At 40.8% G+C, this 24016-nt stretch overlaps 1 pseudogene across 1 annotated transcript; it reads left to right on the top strand.

The window, feature by feature from the left end:
- The first annotated feature begins 832 nt into the window (after positions 1–832).
- On the top strand, positions 833–22977 carry LOC147800108 (visual pigment-like receptor peropsin; annotated as a pseudogene). Its single transcript, XR_015424479.1, has 5 exons — positions 833–925; positions 8798–8926; positions 12054–12348; positions 14367–14719; positions 16556–22977. The product of XR_015424479.1 is annotated as a visual pigment-like receptor peropsin (transcript).
- The last annotated feature ends 1039 nt before the right edge of the window (positions 22978–24016 follow it).

The following is a 24016-nucleotide window of genomic DNA, read 5'->3' as shown; positions in this document are numbered from 1 at the left end:
CGATCTGTCGATCTAGCCGATAATTCTGCCATCAGCCAATCGCCTTTTCTTTCTATCTCGTGACTGGAAGATTCTTTCAAAACAAGTCGGAGATTTCAGAAAAAGGCGACTGTGATGGCGCCCCCAATTAAGGACGATTCGGGGCTGTATACCCGCTTGTACACTACAACACTGGAAAACTTACACAATCTCTGGTTTCGTTCATTGTATGGAAACGCCACGGTCCTACCATTTTAAGGTTTCAAGCAATTCGAATATTGCGTAGCTTTCTAAATCCTTTTTTGTTCTTTTTATATCTTCTATTTTATCTTTGTACTGCTCAACTGGTTTCAGTGAATTCTTTAGAATGTTACTATTAAAAGATTAGGACAAAAAGCACTCAACACGTTTTAATTACAAATATAACATGAATGCACACTATTCACAGGACCATGCAGTAATCGAAGATATCAGGGTCTGGTGTTTTTTGTCGCAGACACTGAAAATTCCGGGAATTCTAAATGCAGATGATTCAAATTATTATTACCTATTTAATGCAAGTTTAAATTGTTATGCACATTGTCCTCTGAGAAGTTGTAATTGAACACGGATTAAATAAAAACCCCTCGGCATTATGGCGAATGGTATATCCAAAGATGAGCCAGTTGTTTACTAATTCTTGTCCTAGGAGCAGAAAGTTTTCGGGGACCTGTTCTCGACTTTGCATGAAGTCCTGAATGCGTCCATGATCAAGTGAAGCCTGCCAAACAGTGGGCTGCTGTAACGATTCCCACCCCCCCCGCCCTGCGTTGCCAAGGGAAACGAAGACGACAGCAAGCAGACGGCTATCCTTCTTGTTGACTGACTGACGTTGTCGGGCACAGTTCTGATTTCTCGCACTAGAGGCGGGTGTGTGGATGCAGGCTGGCGAGACAAAAAAAAATAGGTGAGTAGGATTCGAGTGATGTTTTCTTCATCTGCTGTACTCTGCCACAAGTCATGGCATATCTGTATCTGCACTGGCGGATGTGGGGGGGGGGGGTGCAGGGTGTAGGGAAAACAAAAGACACATGCCCAACAATAAAAACAAAGACGGGAAAAGGACGGGAGGGGGACTAGGTAGACCGCCCTGTTGAATAAAATGTCTTGGTCAGTAACACAACTCTTACTCTCGCAGTTCCAGTGCGACGATGTGGTGAGTGTTTAAGTACTGCATGTATGAGGTAAATTGTTTTAATAAGACGCAAATTTTGTGCTGGTAAGATGTAAATGTGATGAATTGGTGTTGGTTTCATGAATGTCGTTGCAGTAGCACAAATAAGTGTGTTTTTGAGCCTGAAATGAGATTCCTTTGTCAATCATGGCTTCCCATGTTTTGAACCTTTTTTCCTCTAAGGGGCCCAGTAGTTAAGCTATGAAAGACTGAAATAGGTGTGCTTGTACGAGAAATAAGCCTAAAACGTGTTATTGGTGTTATTGTCGTTTATATGAAGGAATACACGCCTTTTGTTTACACTTTCAATGTTCAGTCCAACCGGTGATGTGAAGTTACAGTTCTTTTTTACGCGTAACGATAAGTAAACCACAGCTGTGTTAGTAATCCTGCCCTGAGGTGGCATCCAGATATGTAGTTCATATTCTGCCCTGATGACCAGTCATTTTTTACCTGTAATGAATCTAGTCGTGTATTTTCTTACGCCCCCATTCCCTGTAGTGAATACTTGCTCTGTTGGAAATGCTGCACTGTTGGTTTCTCTGCGCGAACGTAGTATTGGAGGGAATCGAATATCGAAAAAAAGGGAAACTATTCACTATTCACTTATTCCCGTTGACAAAATTGCGTGACTTGTGTTTGAATTCAACATGAGAAATTCGTTTAGTCTGTTGTCTATCAGAATAACATTGGACATGATTTTTTATTTGTGATATGCAGTGGAAAACCCTGGATCATGATAATATGGATTACAAAGCAGTCTAAATTGAATATTTGTGTTCCTAGAGAGCGAAACAAATCTTTATTCTGTCAATTGTTCTCACAGTGACTATTTTGTTTAGTTTCAGAAAGGTCATACTTCGAACAATGCTACCCTGTTCAAATTTAGGCACAAGTATCTCCAATAAAGTTACCAACCCCCTCAGCAACTAGCCTCCACTCCGCCGTTTTCATTTCTTTCCGTACTCTAGTTTATGAACTAATGTGATCACGTTTTGCTCAATATTTTGTTATTCTATTCAAATCTCTTGTGTATTTTTCACCTGTTAAAGTTTTTTTAGGGAGGTGTCAGGGGTTTTAAATTTTCATTCATATTTTATTGTGGTCTTTGTGGGGATTGCCTGTCGTTTTATTCGTATTTTTCTTCCTAAATGATAATGAGATGTAATGCTGTCTATTCGTTTCACTAATTGTATAGTTACCTTGGTGTGAAACATTAAAGTATCCTTATATTTCCCGTCCAAGGGGTAGATTCCTGCCTGGATCGAACCAAGCACTGAAGTTTGTAAGCCTTCGAGAGAAGCAACACAAGTTTGAAATAATGGACTAGGTAAAGAATGATTGCTGTTTTCTGCGTACGTGCTGGATAAGGAAAGTTTATGAGTGCAGCGGGAAAAATAGTCTTTTCATGAGGTTACCAGACTGACCTTTTCTACAAATTCAGTGAGGTGGAGCCAGTTGGAATGAAGCTTGAATCTATCGCCAAATAACATTTTTCTTCCCTCGAATCTGAACTATGCATTTTTTTATGTTATACAACTCCCCAATAAATCCTTCTGCGCACAAGTGCCCTTTTCATTCCGGCATAAAATTGGACCAAGCAATTGTCTGTCCAAATCTGTTCATGTTTCTAAACAGTATTCCTGTGTTTCTTGCATGGGCGTAGATCCCGGGGGATGGGGGGTGGTATATCCCTCCCCCACTTACTGAAGAAGAGGGATTACCAATGCAATTATCCCCCGTGACTTAACACACCCCCGCATATACCACCGACCCCATACTTGCCAGCGTCACCATCTCACCTGGGATGGAGGCTGTGCTGAGCTCGGTCGATGAATACGAAGTCATTCCCCACACAGTGGCGTATCCAGCGGGGGAGGCGGAGGGGGAGGAGGGCGCAACTTGCCCCACCACAGATTAAAAAAAAAATACTTCATAGGTAAGTAGGAAAGAAAGCAATCGGTGTATTTATTTGTTTAAAATTAGCACCCAAACCCTTAGAAATAAAAGTGAGGATGTCAAGACCGTATAAAGGCTTTTGATATTTTTTCTCCCATTCGCATTGGCTTTAAATTCGCCCCTCCCCCACAAAACACTGGATACGCTGCTGCCCCCACATGTGACAAGAAATCTCCGCCCATTGTTTCTTGAATATGCTCTTATTGTTGGACAGCATATGCCACTTGTTTCTTCATGTCGGAAGCATCAGCATCACGTACGATTTCAGAAACGTTTTCGTAAGTTGAAAGGGGGATAGGCCTAAGTGCTTGACGTTTTTATTGTAGCCGTCTGCCAAATCGTGCTTGGAGCTTCGTTTAACATACACAGAGCGCCATAAAGCGCCATAAAAAGGGCAACCGTGGAGTTCTAATTCACTACCGGTATTTTTGCAGAATAGGCGCTTGCTGAATAACTCATGTCACATGATTCACAATTCACCAACCTGATGATTGGTTCAGCTGTAGGTTTCTGTGATAGAGTAGCATCCCACGAATAATAATAAGTCTGTCGTTTGAAATCCCTTATTTTCAATTAAAATTCGGGGAAGGGGAGGGGCGTGGCCCGTGAGCTCGAGAATCATTGCGCTTGTTTAACTGCTCGTGAGACAGACAGTTTTTGGCTAGAATGGATGTCTTTTGAGTTTGTATGCATGCCTCGGGCTACATTGGAATCTACTTTGAAGAGCACCGCATGCGAAGCCTCTGATTTCCGGAGATAATGTAGAGCCTCCATCCATTTTGTGGAGTTTGTATTAAGCATGAAGCAAGGCAGAGAGCTCCATAACTTCAAAGAAAACGATTGTCTTGAAATCTTGAGAACATCTCTGCACTACAGTCTATTGCTCTATACCCTTGCATAACTTCTACCAAGCCAGGGATATTACTGTAAAAACTCCGGTCCATCGACTCCTGTGCACGAACGATCACCGTTCATGAAGAGTGTTTCTCACGGGCCTAGAACGCATGATTTATCTTTGCTCGTTTGGTAGAGTCAGTCATTATCTTGGATGATATCGCTTATCGTTTTTATCTCCAGCGCAGCACGAGGGCTTAATGGCCGAAGGGGATCCGCCACGGATATACACTGTGGTCAGAAAAATTGTTCACCCCACTGAGGTTTGTCGGATCTGTTGCGAGGGAAAGAGATCCAAACGCTACAGGCTACACCTGAGTTATCTTCATATCTTGCAGTGCACAAAATACCAGCGAAAATCGCCACTCACTACAGATGTACCTCCAGGTTACACAAGAGGGGTCCGCACTAGGCTTGTAGATTCCTATTTGCATTTGTTGCCATCAGCAAGCATCTGAGCTCCTTATCACAGTGCGTCAGTAGGGCCTGTTGTCTGACGGAAGCAATGCATTCACATCGTATATGAAAATGATTGGCCATTGGCAATCGCAGCTGGCACCGTTTAATTAACAATTTCGCCATTTTTAATAAGTCATCATCTCGTTAACAGAGAATATCGGATTTCGTTCTAAGCCGCGGAAACTCTTCTTTTTAAGATTCTCTTGAAGCAAATCAGTGTTTTTATTTTCTTGGGGTTTTTTTTCTGTTGTTGATTTTTCTATGTTTGGGAAGCCCTGTTGTGTCACTAGATATATATTTTCAAAAGGTGAAGTGTATTCGAAGTCTGTTTTCGGGAGCTACATTTTTTCCAACTTCGTTTTTACGAGATGTAGGTTTTTCTGAAAATCGTTATTCGAGAGATACATTCAAAAAAATTTTAAAAACAAACTTGAAAAAAATCACAATTCACTTATTGAAAATAAGCATTTGCTGGCACTGGGCTTTCGTATGTTTTGCTTGATTGGTTGTGGTTTTTTTAGGCCGTCACTGCGTGTTCCATGAACACCGGCATAGTATCAGCTGGCTTGCTGGAGAGACGACTACGTTTACATGATGCAGACAACTCCCGCGCTCCCACCCACTCCCACTCGTCTCTGAAGCAATGAGTTTCGAGCACAGAATTACAGCAACGAAATAAGGGATATGTGGGGCAGATTTTTCTTCTTCCCGGATCTATAATTATAGAAAATAATGAGCCAATTTGGTATTTTGGAAACAGCAAGGTCATTCGAGAGCTAAGTATATGACGCTGCGGCTAGCAGTGTCTGCGTGTATTGATGTTCTCGATTAATCTATGGCGCGTTTCGTTTCAAGCATGCGCCGTTGAAATGAACACACTAACTCATTGCTAACTAGGAGATGCCCTCGAGCAGGAAAATCACAGCAGCCGATTTCTTTTTTTTTTTTTCAATTCTTCAGTCATCACCGAATTTCATAGGAAAACACAAGTTTACACTTTGCAAAACTGAGTCTTTCACTAGCGATTTCGTTTATTCAATATTTCTGCCTGGCTCTAGGATTTTCACCAAAATCAAAACCCTTATGCTTTTAACTGAAATTATTCGTTTCGACCTACCAGTCGAAACTTTAAAATGCGTCTCTCGTTGAAACGTTATTTTTTCGGGTGTTTTGTAAGAATTGTGTTCGATCATATAGAAACAAATAAATAAAACGATAGCACCCTGGACTTGAGATGCAGATTCATTGACTTGGTATACATCGTCCAAAGAGCCATTATTTTGGTTGATACTAAGGGAACTCTTCTGTAAATAGAAGCACACCTGACTTTTATTAAACAGGTCCATGCAGGCATAATCGTCGTTTGGAAAACAGCTTTTCCGGCCCAAATGCCCCCCGTGCATTGTATTTCTTTATTGTGTCTCTTTAAAGCCTGAAGTGATTAATCTATTCTTGCTGTTATCGTTGGGGCCGGGGGGACGGCTGATTCGGCCCTGTCCGAATCTTGGTTCAAACTAACAACAGGCACGGTGCCTCCTGTTGCCCGTTTCGCACAGAGTACGTGTGAGACAGCTGCCAGATTAACCTCTACACGCATCTGTCCTTTATTTCAAACTCTTTCAGATTGTAAATCCGTACAGACGCACACAGTGCAGCACAGTACTGTATCTTGAGACCTCAGCATGGCAGATAAGCACAATGGCAGTAATTTTGATCGCAAAAACCTTGATGAAGAAAATTGCTCTGCCACTCTCAGATCGGTACAACTGCCTGCATCTGGTTTCTTGAGATTCCCCTCCTTAAGGCATACAGCTTTTCCTTTCGAATGATATTCACGCCACGCTGCCATTTTGAACATTAGTAAACGCTCTTCGTTTCAAACTTGCCCTCACCCAGCCTTGAAAAATGTCAAGTAAATACTCCAATTCTGTAGAACTTACTCATTTTATTCATACAAAATGAAGCAACTGCTTATTGTCAAGCACAAGCTTAAAGTAAAAAGTAAATACTTTTAGCAATTGCACTATAGTAAAAGCATTTGCTTCATTATTATTCATACAAACAAGAGTAAATGCATCAAGAATTGTAGCAAAGGCAAAGGTTACTTTTTATTCATAAATACCCTCACTTGTACAAAAAGTCTAGGAAAAATAGTCCTATGTGATTCCATTCTCGAATGCAGTGGTTACCTGACCCAAAATAAGAGACATTTGAATGTGTATTTATTCAACTTGATTTCATTCGACTAATCCCAGATCCTTTTAATCATCCCAATCCACAAAATAACCGAGAGACCCCCTTTGAGTTAATTTCTTCCCTAAATTCGTGTTTTGTTCCGTCAAAATGCTCTCCTATTTCTGCACTGCTAATCCTGATTCGTACTGTCAGAAATACCGTCGTTTGATGGAAGTACTATTTCGACGGATTGAAATTTGATAACGGAAACATGTGGAAAATAAATTAGATGTATTGACAGGTGTTTCTTCTTTTGTGAATGATAAACGTACATGTCCTTTTAGCAGCACTCTAAAGTTGAGACCCTTTCCAAGAGAGACTTTTATACTCTTGTTTGAATATAAAAAACCACCGTGAAGCCAAACTTGATTATCAGCATTATTTATTTTTAATGAAAAAAGCAAACTTGACTGTATCTCGAAGGATCTTGATGAGACTTGTTTCTATTTGGAGTTGAATAATTGCTCGACTATCACTATTGTTACATCTCATAATAACAGTAGGCTCGATTTCAAAATTCTTTTTTAAAATTTCCGTTATGAATCAAATCCAGATGGAAGGATCTTTAAAAAGTCTCGAAAAGGTCTCGACTACAACGCTACCCTCGGAAGAAGAATTGCTACATGTCCAAATCCACAAACGAAAAGCAACATGTGTTCATACCTGAAGGCAAATATCCAGATATCAAGTCTTCCAAAACGTCATTAATATGTAAAACAGCGACAGAAAAACACTACTAATGTTTACTATTACGGTTCAAATCTGCTGCATTTAAACACCTGGCGCAGCTGACCGAAGGAACAAAGATCGCACAGCGCTTCTTATAGCCCCATACGCGGCGCTGTACGATCTTTGCTAAGGAACGGGCAGTAATGATGATGGCTGTGTTAATCTTTCCATTCCAGAGTTGCATGCAGCAGGCAGTATACCATCTTTCAGTTGTCAAGAAACCTTTCACTTCTCCTCATTTTACACGACGATGTGATGACAAAACGCAACGTGTGCTTGTTTTTTCCTGCGCGTAAACCTCTCGCGTGCATTACATCGGCTTTTGTCCGACAGTTCTCAATTCCAGGGAGGTCGTGAGATATTGTTTTGTCTTTTTTTTTTTTTTTTTGTTCTTCATCTTTTTCATTCCCGCTTCAGTCCGGTCATATCACCTCAGGTGCACCCACAGGCATGAGGGAATTTTTACGGGCCCATTTATGAGTGATGGATTAAACAACTTCGACGTCCGCAATGCGCTGTGGGTTGGGATGACAAACAAACCATGCGTTCTATGAAGAATTCTGTCGAGGAAGTGAATCAGTCAGAAATAAATCTCTAATTTTCTTCGGAATATTTCTCAGGTACCCGTTCATTGAGTCAAAGAAACACGCATGGTATGAAAGAAATGTTGTCCAAATATCGAATAAATGTTCAAAAATTTTAAGAAGAAAAAAATTGTCATTGAGTGTCTTTTTTTTAACGGGCACCATTTACTTTAGACTGAAAAATAAATGTGATTGGTCAATGCGGGGTGAATGAGCTTCAGGTCCTGATTTCTTGACTCTGATTGGCCAATTCTAGATTATTGATTTTCATTATCTTAGTCCATGACAAAATCTGGTGGTCTTGGAAGGAATTTCCCGAAATTTTCCTTCTCTGTAAGTTTCCAGTTAGCTTCACGGTGTGAGGTTTGTAAATCCTTTTACCCAAAAGTTACAATGCAAGACAGTGTGAAAGAAGCACGGCTTGTATGGAGCATACACTACAATGGAAACCAGATTAATGTTTTACAGTTACACTTTTTCATTGAGTTGTGCATAAAAAAAAAACAAAATTTATTTTTGACTGGTTTACCTACCCACAGATTTATTCATAGAATGAATAGCTTGTTTGTCATCCGAACTCACAATACATTGGGGACGTGTCAGTTTGCTTTGAAGTAAATTTCCAAGAACCATTTTTAATGATAACAAACCCATATTTTTCTCTCCTTTTTAAGAGAGATCCAAATTCACCAGTGCATTTCGTCTCAACACATGCATTTTTCTGTCTCTACTAAATAACAAACAGGAAGATTTGTTTTATCGGCTGAGTTGTGACTGCTGACGATGGCAATGGATGACACTCTTGTGGGCGACATTTACATCAACATGACACGCGAGGCACAACTATTTGTTGCCGTTTACGTCACTACATTGGGTAAGTGTCCTTTGAATAAATTTAAATATTTTAATATATGTTTAATATATTATTTATTAATTAATATATAATTTATAAATTTCAATTTAAATGAATCCGTTTACAAAAACTTGTAGTGCACATGAGAGAGCCTCTTCATAGATTCTTTGCATCGAGAGTTTCATGTATATGTTGGTGTACTATTTACGACACACATTTCTCTCTCTCTCTAGCCTCACTCCAGGCGACGCAACTACGTGACGCAACGGCACGACGGCTCCCTTGCGTCGTGCCGTCGGGTCGTACCGTCGCCTTCTTACCATTACCTTTGTACACACACGACGCGTCGCGTCGTACGTCGCGTCGTGCCGTCGCCCGTCGCGTCGTGCTGCCTTAGGTCCTTTCCATGTCGCATTTTTTGTCGCCTAAACGTCGCCCCTTCCGTCGTACCGTCGTGCGTCGCGTCGTACGTCGTGTCGTGCACCGCTTTGCTTATTACGTCGTCGGAAGCACGACGCGACGCGTCGTGTGCTGTCGCCCTTTGCTTCATGGTGTTTATAGAGGGCGCCTTTACTGTTTTCTTTCATTTCCGTCCCCCGTGCTTGCAAAGTACATGTACATGCTATTTACTCTTTGGTGTTGATTTGTTCTTGTTTTTATCTCATCCTTTCCTCGATTAGGATTAATTTCTGTCATATTTTATTAAAAAAAAGAAAAAAGAGCAAAACGAAAATCGGCATATGTAGGAACTGCGCTCTTATAATAAGTGGCAGCCCAGACTTTGTCACTCGTTAAACCCAGCCAACGATTTCTTTTTAATACCGTCGATGCAGTTCCCATTAGTGGTAGATTTGTAACCTTATAGACACCGGTATTTCTCCGTGGTCTATCCCGGTAATTTCTAAGTAGTACTCCCCATTCCCCAGACAATTTGTCTACAATGCAAGTTTGACCACGGGTTTAGGAAGTTACCACCGAGCCTGCTCTATAATACCCTCAGAATATTCCGTCTTAGTCTTCCTTCAGGTCACTCTTCCTCGTTAGCTTCATCAGCACCACACTTTCAATGATATTAGTCTGTGTTTCAAAATAAAACATTATACAGACGCTATTACCATTGTGGCCGTGTCTTTTCCTCAACTCTATTTGGCCACACACGTAATTTCTCCTCAGATCCGTATGTTACATTAGCAAGCGCGTTATAATGATTAATGTATTTTATCTTAGAATAGATTTAGAAATGTTGTAGCGGACATAATATGAGAATCATGACACCTGCTTACATTATTTATTTGTTTACTAGTTGACGCCTTTTATTATCAGCTAACCAGTGCGAATTAATTCGTTTCCGGCTAAAATAGAGAAAAGTTTTCGCACGGTTTACGAAAACACAAATATTCTCACGTTAAAGAAAGCACCTTTTTAATAAGGAAAAAAACCAGGGAGTCTATGTGGCAGAAAATGTTATGAATTAACAATGAAAATAAATAAAGGGCCTAGCTTGAAGACGATCTATTGCTGAAGTTGGGGACGACTTGACTTGGCTTATCTTGACTTGGCAAGTAGCTGTAGAGCTTGCAGTGGAAAGGCTTGCAGTAAAAAGAGCTTGAATGGATGTCGAAGATGTGTTGGGTTATATGATGTTTAGGGCTCAAGTGCACAGTCTTTCCTTCCCCTTGACTAAATCAGGTTTCGGAACGGAATTCATGTGGCTCTGGTCCAGGCTTCCCAATAACAGAAACAAGACCTGCTACTTATTCGCTCTTTGTACGCTACCGCCATGAGGCATGCAGAGCCTCGATCTGGCAGCTTTTTCCGTGTATGTTGGTAAATAATTTTGGGCATGATGTTGCGTTAGTTTTTCTACCATCTACGATTGGAGAATACTTCAAAAGCTGTCAGTTCAAGGCTCTGCATGCCCATGGCGGCAGCGTATAAAGAGCAAATACCATGTACTGGGTGCATGCAGTCCACTATTCAAGTAAGAATTTTTGCTCAGTTTATTAGCATTAAAGGAGCAGCCCAGCATTTTTCTGAAAAAAGGAGATTGTTTGACCACCGAAATGGTGAGATTGTGTAAATCGTTGCCAGGATCAACTGCCTGGGTCTTTGAGCTATCCTATGAGAGCAGAATGGCTAAAAACTACAACTGAAAAAATGGTCCTAAGTGCCCAAGAAGGTTGAGGGTTGCCACTTGAAAATGGCTGCAATCAGACTTCGGAAAACTCACTTTTCTGGGGTAATTTTGTTTTGTGGGAATTATCAAAAATGTAATTGGTTAGCCCACGATAAATTTAAAGGAAATCGAATGACTAGGGACCAGACAATAATTTTATTTGTGCCGATTTTACACTGTTTTCAATGGGGCTTGAATTAGTGGACTGTACCCTACTATTCAAGTACTGGGGCGGAAATGAAAAAAAACAGTAAAAGCGCCCTGTATAAACACCATGAAGCAAAGGGCGACAGCACACGACGCGTCGCGTCGTGCGTCGCGTCGTGCTTCAGGCGACGTAATAGGCGGCGTGATGCACGACACGACGTACGACGCGACACACGACGGTACGACGCGACGGGCAACGGAAGGGGCGACGTTTAGGCGGGAAAAAATGAAACATGGAAAATACCTGAGACAGCACGACAAGACGGGCGACGGCACGACGCGACGCGACGCGACGCGTCGTGTGTGTACAAACGTTATGGCAAGAAGGCGACGGTTCGCCCCGACGGCACGACGCAAGGGAGCCGTCGTGCCGTCGCGTCGTCTGGAGGAAGGCAAGAGAGAGAGAGAGAGAAATGTTTGTCGTAAATAGTACACCATATACATACGGGTGTTAATCTCTGTCGATATATGGCAACCGAGAAACAAAAGCGTGTTCCTCCAAGATGGCCGCCACGCAAACTCTTAATGGACATAACGTAACCGAGGTACGTAAAGACTGATCACCAAGGCCCCTTATAACTGTTGGAGTATTGTTGCAACTGTTTAGTTAGGGTGAAGAGTGGGCGAGCAATGAGTAGAAGGCTGGGCAGGGGAGGTATGTGCGGCGATAGAGGAAGGAATAGACAATGCGGTTTGCTTGGCTTTAGGATCTTGTTTTATTTTACCAGGTATTAATACCATCACATCACGTTTTCTGAATTGCAGGCACGGTAGCCACCATTGGCAAACATCAGTACACTCATCATACTTCTGCGCTTCAGCACCTTCCGCAAAAAATCCATCAACTTCATCCTGATCAACATGGCGGTCAGCGATCTGGGTGTGTCAATATCTGGATATCCCATGACGTCATCCTCGGCCTTCGCCGGTCATTGGCTGTTTGGTGACAGTGGTTGTCGGTATATCGCTCTTTGCGTGTATACTTTCTCGTGCTCGTCAATAGGATCTCACGTTGCACTGGCCGTCTACAGATACATCTACGTCTGCAAGCCGTCTTTGAGTGAGTAGCACATAACTTTGCCTTCACTGCCTTATCACGATAGCCAACAACTTGAATAGCAGACCGGCCTTTTAAAAAGACCCAAAGACAAGGGGGTAGATTTGAGACTAAAGTATATTACTCGGGTTTTTGTTAACCCACCAATGTGGAAAATTCAAATAGTAGGGGCTACACTTTTTTAAAAATCATTTTGGCAACGACTTGTATTGTCAGAGTTAACTCTCGTTATAACAAAGCTGCACGCACCAGACAAATTACTTTGTTATACCTAGAAGTTTGTTATAAAAGGAGTGGCAAAAGAAATAAAAACAAAAGAATCGAAGAAAATTGGATTTACAAATGTTTCTCTTTATAACAATATTTTGTCAAAACAGCGTTCTTTATATCAAGAGTCGGCTGTAATTCTTTTTTTTTTAACCTAAAGATCTGGGAATTTGAAATGCACAGTGACCGTCCCTTCTGGTCAAAAGTTAGGGGAGAGGTAATCACATCCCTCGAGATCCACACCGTGGATCAAAGCCTTGTGGAACTTGTGTTGAAGTACAGTTTCAGACAGATTGCATAGATATCAGGCTCACTGTTGGGGAAAGGCCGGAGGGGCATGGAAGTTTGTTTTTTTCCCAAACGACTTCAGTTTTTTTATCCGTAAAGTATTCCACCTTATCTCCCCTCCAAGAATTTGGTCGTATCGTTTCTAAAATGCTGGGGCCTTCCAAGTCCCTATAGAAAAAAGGAATTTGTGACATTTTCCGCCCCCGATACTCCACCGCGTAAACATGTTGAAGAGGGAACTGTTCAAATGAACACTATGCCAGTGAACGAAGGAGATGTCATAATATCGTGAAAAATACTTGCCTGTCCTACAAGCGGGACGATAATGGATACAGCATTAACAAACTGTAGATGGCGCTGTAATGGAGAAAGCTTAAAAAAACCACATGTCCTTTCATTTTTTAAGACGCATGATGAAAGCTCGTGGAGCTCTCAGTAAATAGAATTTGTTGGCCTAATGATGTTGATTTGCCGTCATCACTTTCAAATGCGCGCGCGGCTGTGGACTGATAGTATCATCATGATCGCGCGTGGATGCGTGTTTGTTTTGGGGGGGTTTTTTGAATTTTTTTTTATTTCACAACTGTCTGGGGAAACACCTTGTACTAAGAGGAGACTAGTCTTCGTGTCTCGTGAAATCTCATCCTGTAGAACTATCCGACTTAAACTCTCTTTGAAAAACAAATCCACTAGAGCCACGATTGTAGCCGTTATCAAAATCGAGAATCCCCCAACATGTTGTGTAATTTTTTTTTCTTTGCCGTCTGAACCGTATGGCGACAACCGGCATTAACACAATACGTGCTCATAAAGCAGCTTCAAGTTTAGCTTAGAAGCACGGCATATACAGCGCATGAAGTAGGCGAGCGGACAGTACTGAATCGAATCTCGTAAAAGTCTCCTCGCAAGAGCTTTGAGTTCAGTGATCCCCTGCCAAGACTAAATTATGTACTCGTTGCCAAGTATATGCCAACAGTATAGATGCCCACTTTTCTCGAGTAAGCTTCCCTTTCAATGTCATGCAACACGTCCGTCTTCGAGAATTTTGGAGAGAGATTTTTCACTCAAAGGCACCCTGGGATAATAAGGCGAATATAGGGAGCAAACGCTCATTTGAAGCAAGATATGGGACGGAGAGAACCCCCCCCGCCTTTGTGTTGGTCACTGTTTGATCGGAATCTCAGGAATTCTTTACAGAATTCTAGGGGGGTGTGTGTTAGGTAACAATAGTCTAGAGTGTGTATAGGGATTGGACAGGTATGGGGGGTATCCCTCCGTCCCATATCTTGCCTGGTATACAAAAGCTTAAGACAACACCACGTATATTCGCGGGCGATAGGTACGCGGGATGAGTGCTGATAATGCAGTGGTGAAAAAGATGACGAAAGCATTGTAGTGTATGGAGGGTTTGCACCATGACTTCCTCTGGCCATCAGTGTTTTCACCCACTATAATGTCTCTCACAGAGCACAAGCTGACCCCAAAGGTCACCTTCAAGGTCATGGGGATCATCTGGGCGTATGTGTTCTTCTGGACCCTCACGCCGTTCCTGGGCTGGAGCAGCTATACATACGAGCCGTTCGGTCTGTCCTGTTCTCTGGACTGGACTGGTCGCAGTGTCTCCCACCTTAGCTACAACACGGCCTGCGTCGTGGGTGTTTTCTTTGCACCCTTGATTATCATTCTGTACTGTTACTTCCGGGTAGCCAAGCGGAGTAATCAAGTGGACCCGACCCGCATGGAGGAGAAGGACTTAGGCGTGGTCATGTTTCTGCAGATGCACAGGAAAGACGTCAAGGTCGATTTTCACGTGACAAAGGTGAGGGCGTTCTGGCCGTCGTATCAACTGAGTGTGTGTTCTGAGTTGCCCAGGCACGGATTTTGGTCGGGTGCCTAATTCAACTCCAGGTTGAGTGCATTTTCAGTAACCTAACTGCGCCCAAATTATCCCGTGTATGTGCCTGCGAAACGGCGCTAAGGGAGCGTGCCAACCACATTTCCAAGAGACTTCCCCATGGCTACTTCGCTCGTCCCCACCGCCCTTCTTGGGCGCTCGGAATAGCAAATGCATGACGCAAGTTTGCTTGAGCCCTCATTGAATACAGCCAATGGTTCTGGTTGTAGACCACTAAATAAGCTGCCATAGACTACAGTAAAGTTTAAAAATAATCAGTTTAACTACTCACAAGTTTTTCAGGTGCACAAGACACATGTCAAATTATAGCTCACTTCGTCATCTTTCATTATCCTTTCATTTTCAGTGACTTAACCAATGACTTTGAAGATATTTCTCTCTAGAGATAATTTCACCTCAAAACACGAGGCGAAACACACATTTAGTCATCAGGAATAGTCGGGTGGCTGGCGGTCCATTGAAATTAACGTTCACTTTTGAATCTGGTGTCTGGTATATTTCGCGTGGTGTCTTGAAGACCGCAAACACGGATTTTAAAAAGGTATCCTGCCAATTTGCAGCGTCACATTTCAAATAAATATGAGCATAAATGGAAAAATAAGGTATGATTTATGAGGACGTGAAAATACCCAACAAGTTTGAAAACAGGTGCTGTTATAGAATCAGTATTACACCAAATACACGTTCGAACTTAATAAGTCACTTCTACGGTAGGATTCCCGAATTCTTGGTTAAAATGTGGGGAGGGGTTCCCTCCAAACAACGCTAATCATTCACAAAATCTATATAAATCTATAGTTGGTGTGTTTGTAATATGGGGGGGGGGGCAGTGACTTCACTTCTACCAGCCAGTGCTTTTCACATTTGTTGACAGATAGATCCCCTGTATCGAGTAAGTTGCAAAGCGCCCTCCACAGTTTCTGAAAGAAATAACCCTTTAGAAGGACTTAAGTCCAGTGTTTTGAATACGTTTGTATTGTTCCTTCAGGGGTGCAGACAAACAACAGTTGAATTGACCCCTCTCATATTGTTTACTATTCGTATTGGTGCACTATGGCCGACGCATGTGGAAACATTACCCTTTTTGTTTTCTGCTGACGGTCCACCCATTCTGTCTACCTATAGCGTTGTTAATAAACGAGGAATTACAGCAAATACCACCATACGAAGCTTGCAGGTAATATAGGCACCTGAATCACGGAACAGCATTTTGTGGCACTGTGGGCGCAAGAGAAAGAAAAAAAGAGATTCGGGTCTAGCAGGTTTGTGTTGTTTGTGAAAAGGACTGATACTGACGTTGTCCGTGGTTCGAATCTCATAGGATATTTTTTTAGCCATGTTTCCTGTCGGAAGATTTAATTTCCGACCAAAATTTGTGGCCTTCAAGTTTGTGGTAATATAAGGGAAACAAGAACGCTCATTTTAACGTGTTGTCGACTTTAGTCTAACTTACAAGCCTTTTCACCCGTATCAAATAATTTGATGATATATTACCTCCACATTTGAAATGTTGGCAATTAACTGTAAAAGCCTCGTTTGTAGAACAGCAATGGTTAGTCGAGTCGGGTGCAACGCCAGCCTGACAGTTTTCCAGCAAGTTGTAGATAAACGGTACGACTGTGACATAAAAAGATCTATCCAACAAACCAACATTCAGCCACATTTCTCTCTGTCTGGATTGTATATATGTACGGGCAGAATATGTAGAATATGACTTTTTCGCAATGTTCATGTTCCCAGATGTGTATTATGATGACGGCAAGTTTCTTGATAGCTTGGACCCCGTACGCTGTCGTCTGTATCTGGGTGGTTTTCAGCAGACTTGAACTCAACACAGCAACGGCCCTGGCCCCAACGCTTTTCGCTAAATCCTCCTGTATGATGAACCCCCTTATTTACTTCATAGCCAGCTCCCGCTACAGGCGAGACTTTCTCCGGATGTTCAGGGCCTCGCAGAGTGGGGCACCGGCTTTGCAGGGCAGCGGCGGCGGCGCCAGTTTGCCCCTGGCCGACGTGAGCCGGAGTCAAAAGGCGGGACCGTCCACGGCCAGCGACAACACCCGAGGCGCCCTGTACCTCCGTCGGACTACGTCGCCCTCGGGAGATGTGTCGGCCTCCATGTACTTCAACAAGGAACGCATCTACATTGGGGATATCAAGCCATCAGGCATCGACAGGGAGGCTAAATTGATCCATAAAGACCCTGATGTGTTGTCCATGTCTTCATCCAACACCTCTGAGTACCAGGTCGTTGTCAAGGAGACGAAAAAGGCTGAGGAGCCCACAATTGAACTGGAGATAAAAGGGGAGTAGAAGGCATCAGCCTCTAGAGAAACGGACAAAAGTATCGAAATAATCTCGTTTCCTTCTCATGTTTCCTACTTCACGTAGGGGCGCACATGAAGTGTTTGCACACTTTCAAAATCAAAGCAACATGACACTGTGTGAAGTGCACCGGTATTATATTATAATAGCCATCTGAACTACGGCTCAGCTTCAGCATCATAATGTTGATGGGCACAAAAGATGGGAAAAGGGATTTTGATCTAGCTGGCTTGCGTAGTGAAGTAGGTAAGGAAGGACAGCCTGAAATGACAGGTCACACGGCGATCTTCGCCTTCCGCGGCCTGCCAATGGAACCTTTAGAAAATATGGGACCGCCCTATCAAGTTTGATGATTTTGGAAGAACGGTTTCCAAGCTGAAGCCACTACTAGCGACACTCGGGTCGGAATGTATGTTTGTGTTTTTCAAGTAAGTTTGTGGAAAAATTGTCTGGAGATGAGTGAAAATGGATTTCAATAACGACCTGTTGCTTCCGCCATTATCGTACCAAGGTTCATTATTCACTTCAATACTTCCGTCGAGAACGAGAATTTATAACGTTGCAAGGATTTAAGTACCTACTGTCGATGGGTTTTAGATTCATTTGGACTGGCTTGATGTCGTTTTCGCCTACAAAAGGTACATTGTACTTTAAAATCTGTCTTAAATACCGATAACTCCTTTGTTTTTAACTTTAAAAATTGTAAAATATTAAACTTATTTTGTTCCATGTTCTTTTAGTTTTACCTACAAACAACCTTAAGAATAATTTTTGACTTTCCATCTGCATACGAGTGCACTCAGTTGACTTGTCGTTATATTGTCAGGTCGCAATGAATTTAGATTTTCAGGAGTGTGAGGTCAGTTTTGGGCACGATGTTGTTTTTTCTTTCCGGTTCGATATTATGAATTATTATTGGTTTTCCCAGCCAATTTCGGAAAATGCGTGATTTATTTTGTAAAACAAAATTTCAATTTAGCGTAGATTTGGGAAACGACTTAAAACCTGGTTTCATTTTCGCAGTGACAAGCATTCGACTTCGTTTTGCATCCTTCAAGTAAATGAATGTGCATTACGTTTCATTAAAGAGATTACAAATACGTGATTGGGATTTCGGATTGACGTATCCATTGCCAATTACAACAAATGTGCATTCTTATTTGCTGAAAATCTGTCTTTTACCGTGACCTTTCGGAAGTGAGTATTCATTTTCATTTGCTGTAATCCAAAATCGCAAAATTTACGTTCAATTTAATTAGAATATACAAGGCTACACAAATCATGACACCACTTTGATAAGAAATGTCATGTTACTCATTTACCGTGTTTTTGTTATCAAACTGTAAAAAAATTAAGGTTTCTACGATTGAAGCGCAGCACAAGAAGGAAGGTTCCCTCACAAGCCCGATGTTTATAGGTTTCCTAAAATAGACATTAGTTTCCAATGACAACTTGATTGCTTTATTTCAGTCATGAATATTCAAACATTCAACCAATCAACGAAACACTTCTAAGAAAGTAATTTCTGTTGGCAAACAAACGAATTCTTATTCTTGACCAGGCACTGTGACGTTAAATAACACTTCGCCCGAAATCGCCTGCATATTTTGTGAAATAGATTGACTTCAAATTAAAACGAATGCAGGACTGCTGAGGTGCATTCAATTTCGCACAAAAATGAATGTCAGTACACTAAACCAGTGCAATATCAGGAAATTGAACGCTGACTCTGTACGGCCGAATGCATTTGTTAATTAGAATTGGCTGGGAAAACCTATATATCTGCTATTTTCTCATGTATTCTTTGCAAACTAATGAGGCCTCAGATGTGTAACTTGCAGGAGGCATTGAAATAGAATCAAATGGCTTGTACATAGGCAGTGTGCTGTTCAAAATTCTAATCGAGGTGGGACACAGGGACATGGGACTTTCCCTATGAATCTCCCTTACACCGTAGCTATGCCACCGTTAGGGTTACGTACAACGGTAGACCCAAGGTATCAAAAAAATAGCCCTTGGTCTCTGTAGACTAATAATTGACTCCTTGATTCTATTAAACAGACGAGTCAGCTGGTATGGTCAGCCATTGTGGCCATCTGACACCTGTTAGCCAAATCAAAAGCTTTTGGCACATTAAATTTTCTGCCCCAGGCGCTGGCCCAGTTTAAGTCAATTACGATTGGCTAAGGCATGGGGGTCCTACAGGCCTATATAATTTGCAGGCCCGCAGAGTGCTTACGCACAATGTACTTTCAGAAATTGTTAATAGAAGTCGGGGCGGGCTGTTGTGTTTCTTCAAAGAACAACATGTTGTGAAAAAATAATCGAGTAAAAACTGTTTGTGTAAATACTATTGTCAGTGGAAAATTACCACAATGATTAAACCGTGAAGCCGTAGTATTTCATGTCAACGTGTTAATAGAGTTGCTTGTTTATAGTCCGCTTTGGCGTAAGGTTTTTGTGGGTTCAGTTTGCTTCTCTTCGCAGTAATCAGTATTTTACGAACTCTGGCTGTGTACGGTATGGGCAGAATGTAGGTTCTTCGGTGGCTGCCTACAGCGCCATGAAATGCCTTCGGCTCGACGAAATCACTGTTTAAATTAGTGTCCTTAATGTACAACACATTTGAACATATCAATTTGTGCTTAATAACTTACTAAGTCTATGTACTTTGTCTAAACTGCACAGTTCCGATTATTGGTCGAAATAATTGTTATAATATCGCCATATTGAAATGTACTTGTAAAATTATGGTAAATTAAAACAGCTCAAAGGGCCAATGCAATGAATTTATTAAATAGAGATTTTTAAAACACTCTTTTGTGTCCTATTTACCCAATTTTAACTTTTTGTCCAGCCATATTCATTTTCTTGCCGTTTGATTTTCAGACTAATGTCAATTTGCATATTTATAAGCAAAAGTGTGATGTCATCTAAGGCAGAAACAGCAGTGTTATAGCCGTTTCAAGGAATGCAAATTTGTGCGAATTGTGGATATTTTGTTGACGCAAATCTTATGTACATTAGCGATTTGGTGTTTTTTCCTTAGTCCGTTATAATTGGGCCCGCAAGCGGAGTTTTCTCATAAACTATAGGGTTCCCGTACAATTTTGCAAAATGCGAGATCTAATTTGTAAAACAAAAATCAGTTTGGCGTTTCTTCTTTAGTCCATTATAATTGGACCAGCAAGCGGAGTTTTCTTATAAACTATAGGGTTTCCCGTCCAATTTTGCAAAATGCGAGATCTAATTTGCAAAACAAAAATTCAATTTGGCGTTTTTCCTTAGTCCATTATAATTGGGCCAGCAAGCAGAGTTTTCTCATAAACGATAGGGTTTCCCATCCAATTTCGGAAAATGAGTGATCTAATTTGTAAAATAAAATTCAATTTGGAGTAGATTTTGAAAACTATTTAAAACCTGGTTGCATGTTTGCAATAACAAACATTCGACTTCGTTTTGCATCCTTCAAGTAAATGAATGTGCATTACGTTGCATTAAAGAGATTACAAATACGTGATTGGGATTTCGGATTGACGTTTTCGTTGCCAATTACAACAAATGTGCATTCTTACTCGCTGAAAATCTTTCTTTTACGGTAACCCTTCGGTAGTGAGTATTCATTTTCATTTGCTGTAATTCAAAATCGAAAAATATAGGTTCAATTTGATTAGAATATACAAGGTTACACAAATCGTGACACCTTTTTGATAATAAATGTTAGGTTACTTGTGGGGGGTCATGTACAAAAAGTAAGGTTTTTATGATTGAAACGAAGCAGAAGAAGGAAGGAAGGTTCCCTCAGCGCCAGTGTTCATACGTCTCCTACAATAGTCGGTAGTTTCCAATGAAAATGGAAACCAATCAGCTCATGCAAACAAATTCTAATTCTTGACTAACACTTCGCGCGAAATCGCCCGTTCAAAATAAGACGAAAACAGGATTGCTGAGGTGCATTCAATTTCGCGCAAAAATGAATGTCAACATACTAAACCAGCGCTATATCGGGAAAGTGAACGCTGATTGCATACGACTGAATGCACCCTCATTGAAATAGAATTTTTATTTGTTAAACAGAAACGGGTATTTGAATGTTCGTTCTGTTTCGCTCGAAAACGACTGCTGCAATTACTAATTCATTTATACATTTTCCGACATTGGCCGGGAAAACCTTTATTTCAACTGAAAAAAACATTGAGTACACAGTGTGGAGAAAAATTAACAAAAAAACATTGTCTGCCTGTAGTGACGTCAGAGTAATGTCAGGAAAACATGGGAAGCCTTAAATGCTTAAAAACTGCACTATTTAATGAGAGTGACCAAAAACAGAGCTGCCAGATAATTGCCTTTAATACTTAGGAAGTTGCACAAAACATGTTTTATAATAAAATTCACACCATTCACATTGCCTGGTGCAGACTTGTGATGGACCTGAAATAACTTCCTCGAAACGTTTGGTTTCACTTCTTATTTCAATCCCGGATAAAAAAATTTGTAACAGACCGCATTCAAAGTTTTAATCTTGTTCCCAAATCAATCAGATTCAATGTAATTAGTTAAATAGGGTGGTGCCAGACCATTAGGGGTTCCTAACTTTCATTTCCGTTTAAATGTTTAAAATATTTAGATGTAATTCATCATAAATTTTACATTATTCACAATTGTAAATGATATTAATTTGCAAGGAACGTTTATTTCACTGCGTTCATTTTGATTATAGGGTTCAAAAATGAAAGTCAATCTCACTTTCAATTCAATATGGCCGAATTGTGAATACTGTAAATTTCTCATAATACAGTGGCATCCCTTATCTCGCCTAATTATGATGTTAATACATAAGACAGTTGAAGCTTCATTAAAACGACATTTATGATTGGATGCTTACACACTGATTCACATATCACTTGTACGTACCAACATGCACTGTCAATACACAATAAACAAGTTATGTAACAAACATCACTGTCTACTGTTGATCATGATGTTTTTTGTGTGCCAAATTTATGTTGTCAAAGGGTCGAGCTTTTCCCCCATTGGCCCGCGTAGCCCTTGTCCGACGTCATACTTATTTTTTTCGATTGTCTCGACTAATTAACTTTAAAAATCCATTGAAATAGATCTATTGACCAGTGGCTCAACGATGCCCCAAGTCCCCCCCCTTCCATTTTTACTGTTTTTACTTTCTGAAAACTAAGATACAATACATGTACACCTATCTCAAACTACTAGCTCCGATAAGGCCATACATCCCAGTTTATGTGGCGCAACCGGGCTGAGGGGCTCACATCACGAGCTATTGCTTTTTAGAAGGGGTAAATTTCAGGTCTGATTGGCAACTAGCATATCCTGGGTGCACCACTGCAACTGACCTATCAGATCCAAAAATCTAACAGATCAATTAGAGTTTAAACACAGGGAGATCACCATTCAGAGAGCAAAAGTGATCATTCAATTTCATTCTAAGAGCATGCGATGGCACAATCTTGTTATTTAAAAAGAAAACGGTCAGCATTTAATTTGGAAAAACACTCAAAAAGCATTTAAATTCTCGTGGACACTGGACACTCCCCCGGTTTGTGTTTTGGCGTTTAATTTTGTGAATCGACAAGCATTCGTGAGATTCGTGCAATGTTATTTGTTGAACGTGAAATCTTCTAATTCTTTTTTTTTTTTTGACTAGTTTATGCAAAATATTTCCTGAAACGAAACGTTTGGTTCACGAGTAGAGATCTCTATAAAAATTATGATTGGTCAATGTTTAATTGCTAATTCGTATTTTGTTTCTGTTTGAATTGTTATGAAAAGAATGTAATATAAAATTAAAAATAATGCGAAATTATTTAGATCACACAAATGGTCAAAAAGATGAGGAAAATATAATAAAACATGAAAGCAAAAATAATGCTTTAAAATGTGACACAAAAAAAATAAGCCATTGTTTAAGAGAATAAAAAAAATCCTAGTATACATGCAAATTTACGGACTCAAGAGAGAGCGTTTCTCGTGTATAAAATAAAGAAATTACCAACCAGTGAACCGCATCTAAAGGATTATTTCAGCATCCGTGATAAAGGTCCAGGGAGAGTTTCATTTCTACAATTTGATTAAACAGGCAATCAGTATTGGAGCAAATGTACTGTATTCTGTTAAGGAGAAATCTCCACTAATTCCTGTGCAAAGATGAAAAATACGGCATGGAAAATCTATAGGTAATTATGCGCTGTTCATCACTACTTTTTTATCAAAAAAGCTTTACGTGCGGCGTCTTTCTCAGCTGTTCACGATCGAATCGGAATTTGTCCTTTCTTTTTCTCGAATTATTTGAGCCAGAAGCCCCAGTACACATGTATATCGATATGTCTTTAATACAGAGTTACAGGAATCTGAACTGTTGCAAAATGTATCCGTTGTCTGTTATCTGTTGGAATAACAACAAATAAGGTTTTCTCAGTAGCATACCCGGGTGACGCTCGTGTCCTCGCCTATTCAAATCAAATAATCTCCACTTTTTCGCCGTTTCTCCTATTGAGTACATGTACATGTATTAGCGTCCAGCATCTGCTCATCGGTTTTCGTCACTTTATGTGCTTATTCTCAGCAGGTTTCCCTCAAACAATATTGTTTGCAGAACCAAATTCAATGGATTTTCCTCGGATTTCTTTATATTTTATAATTCTTTAAAACAGGGATTTTCTTTCACAAGAACTGAACCACGAGGAGGATATGCTGCTTTGTGATGCGGCAGTGAGCAGTATACCCAGCAAGAAATGAGACCGAGGGGTACCCCCCCAACATGTCCAATCCCTATACACATTCCAGACTATTGTTACTTAACACATCCCCCCCAAGATGTCTGAAAGGAATTCCCCAGATTCC

This window comes from Acanthaster planci, linkage group LG02 (genome assembly GCF_054643075.1).
Source record: "Acanthaster planci isolate LZ-2023a linkage group LG02, COTS_SCS, whole genome shotgun sequence".
Lineage (NCBI taxonomy): Eukaryota > Metazoa > Echinodermata > Asteroidea > Valvatida > Acanthasteridae > Acanthaster > Acanthaster planci.
This window is presented reverse-complemented; position numbering and strand designations above follow the sequence as displayed.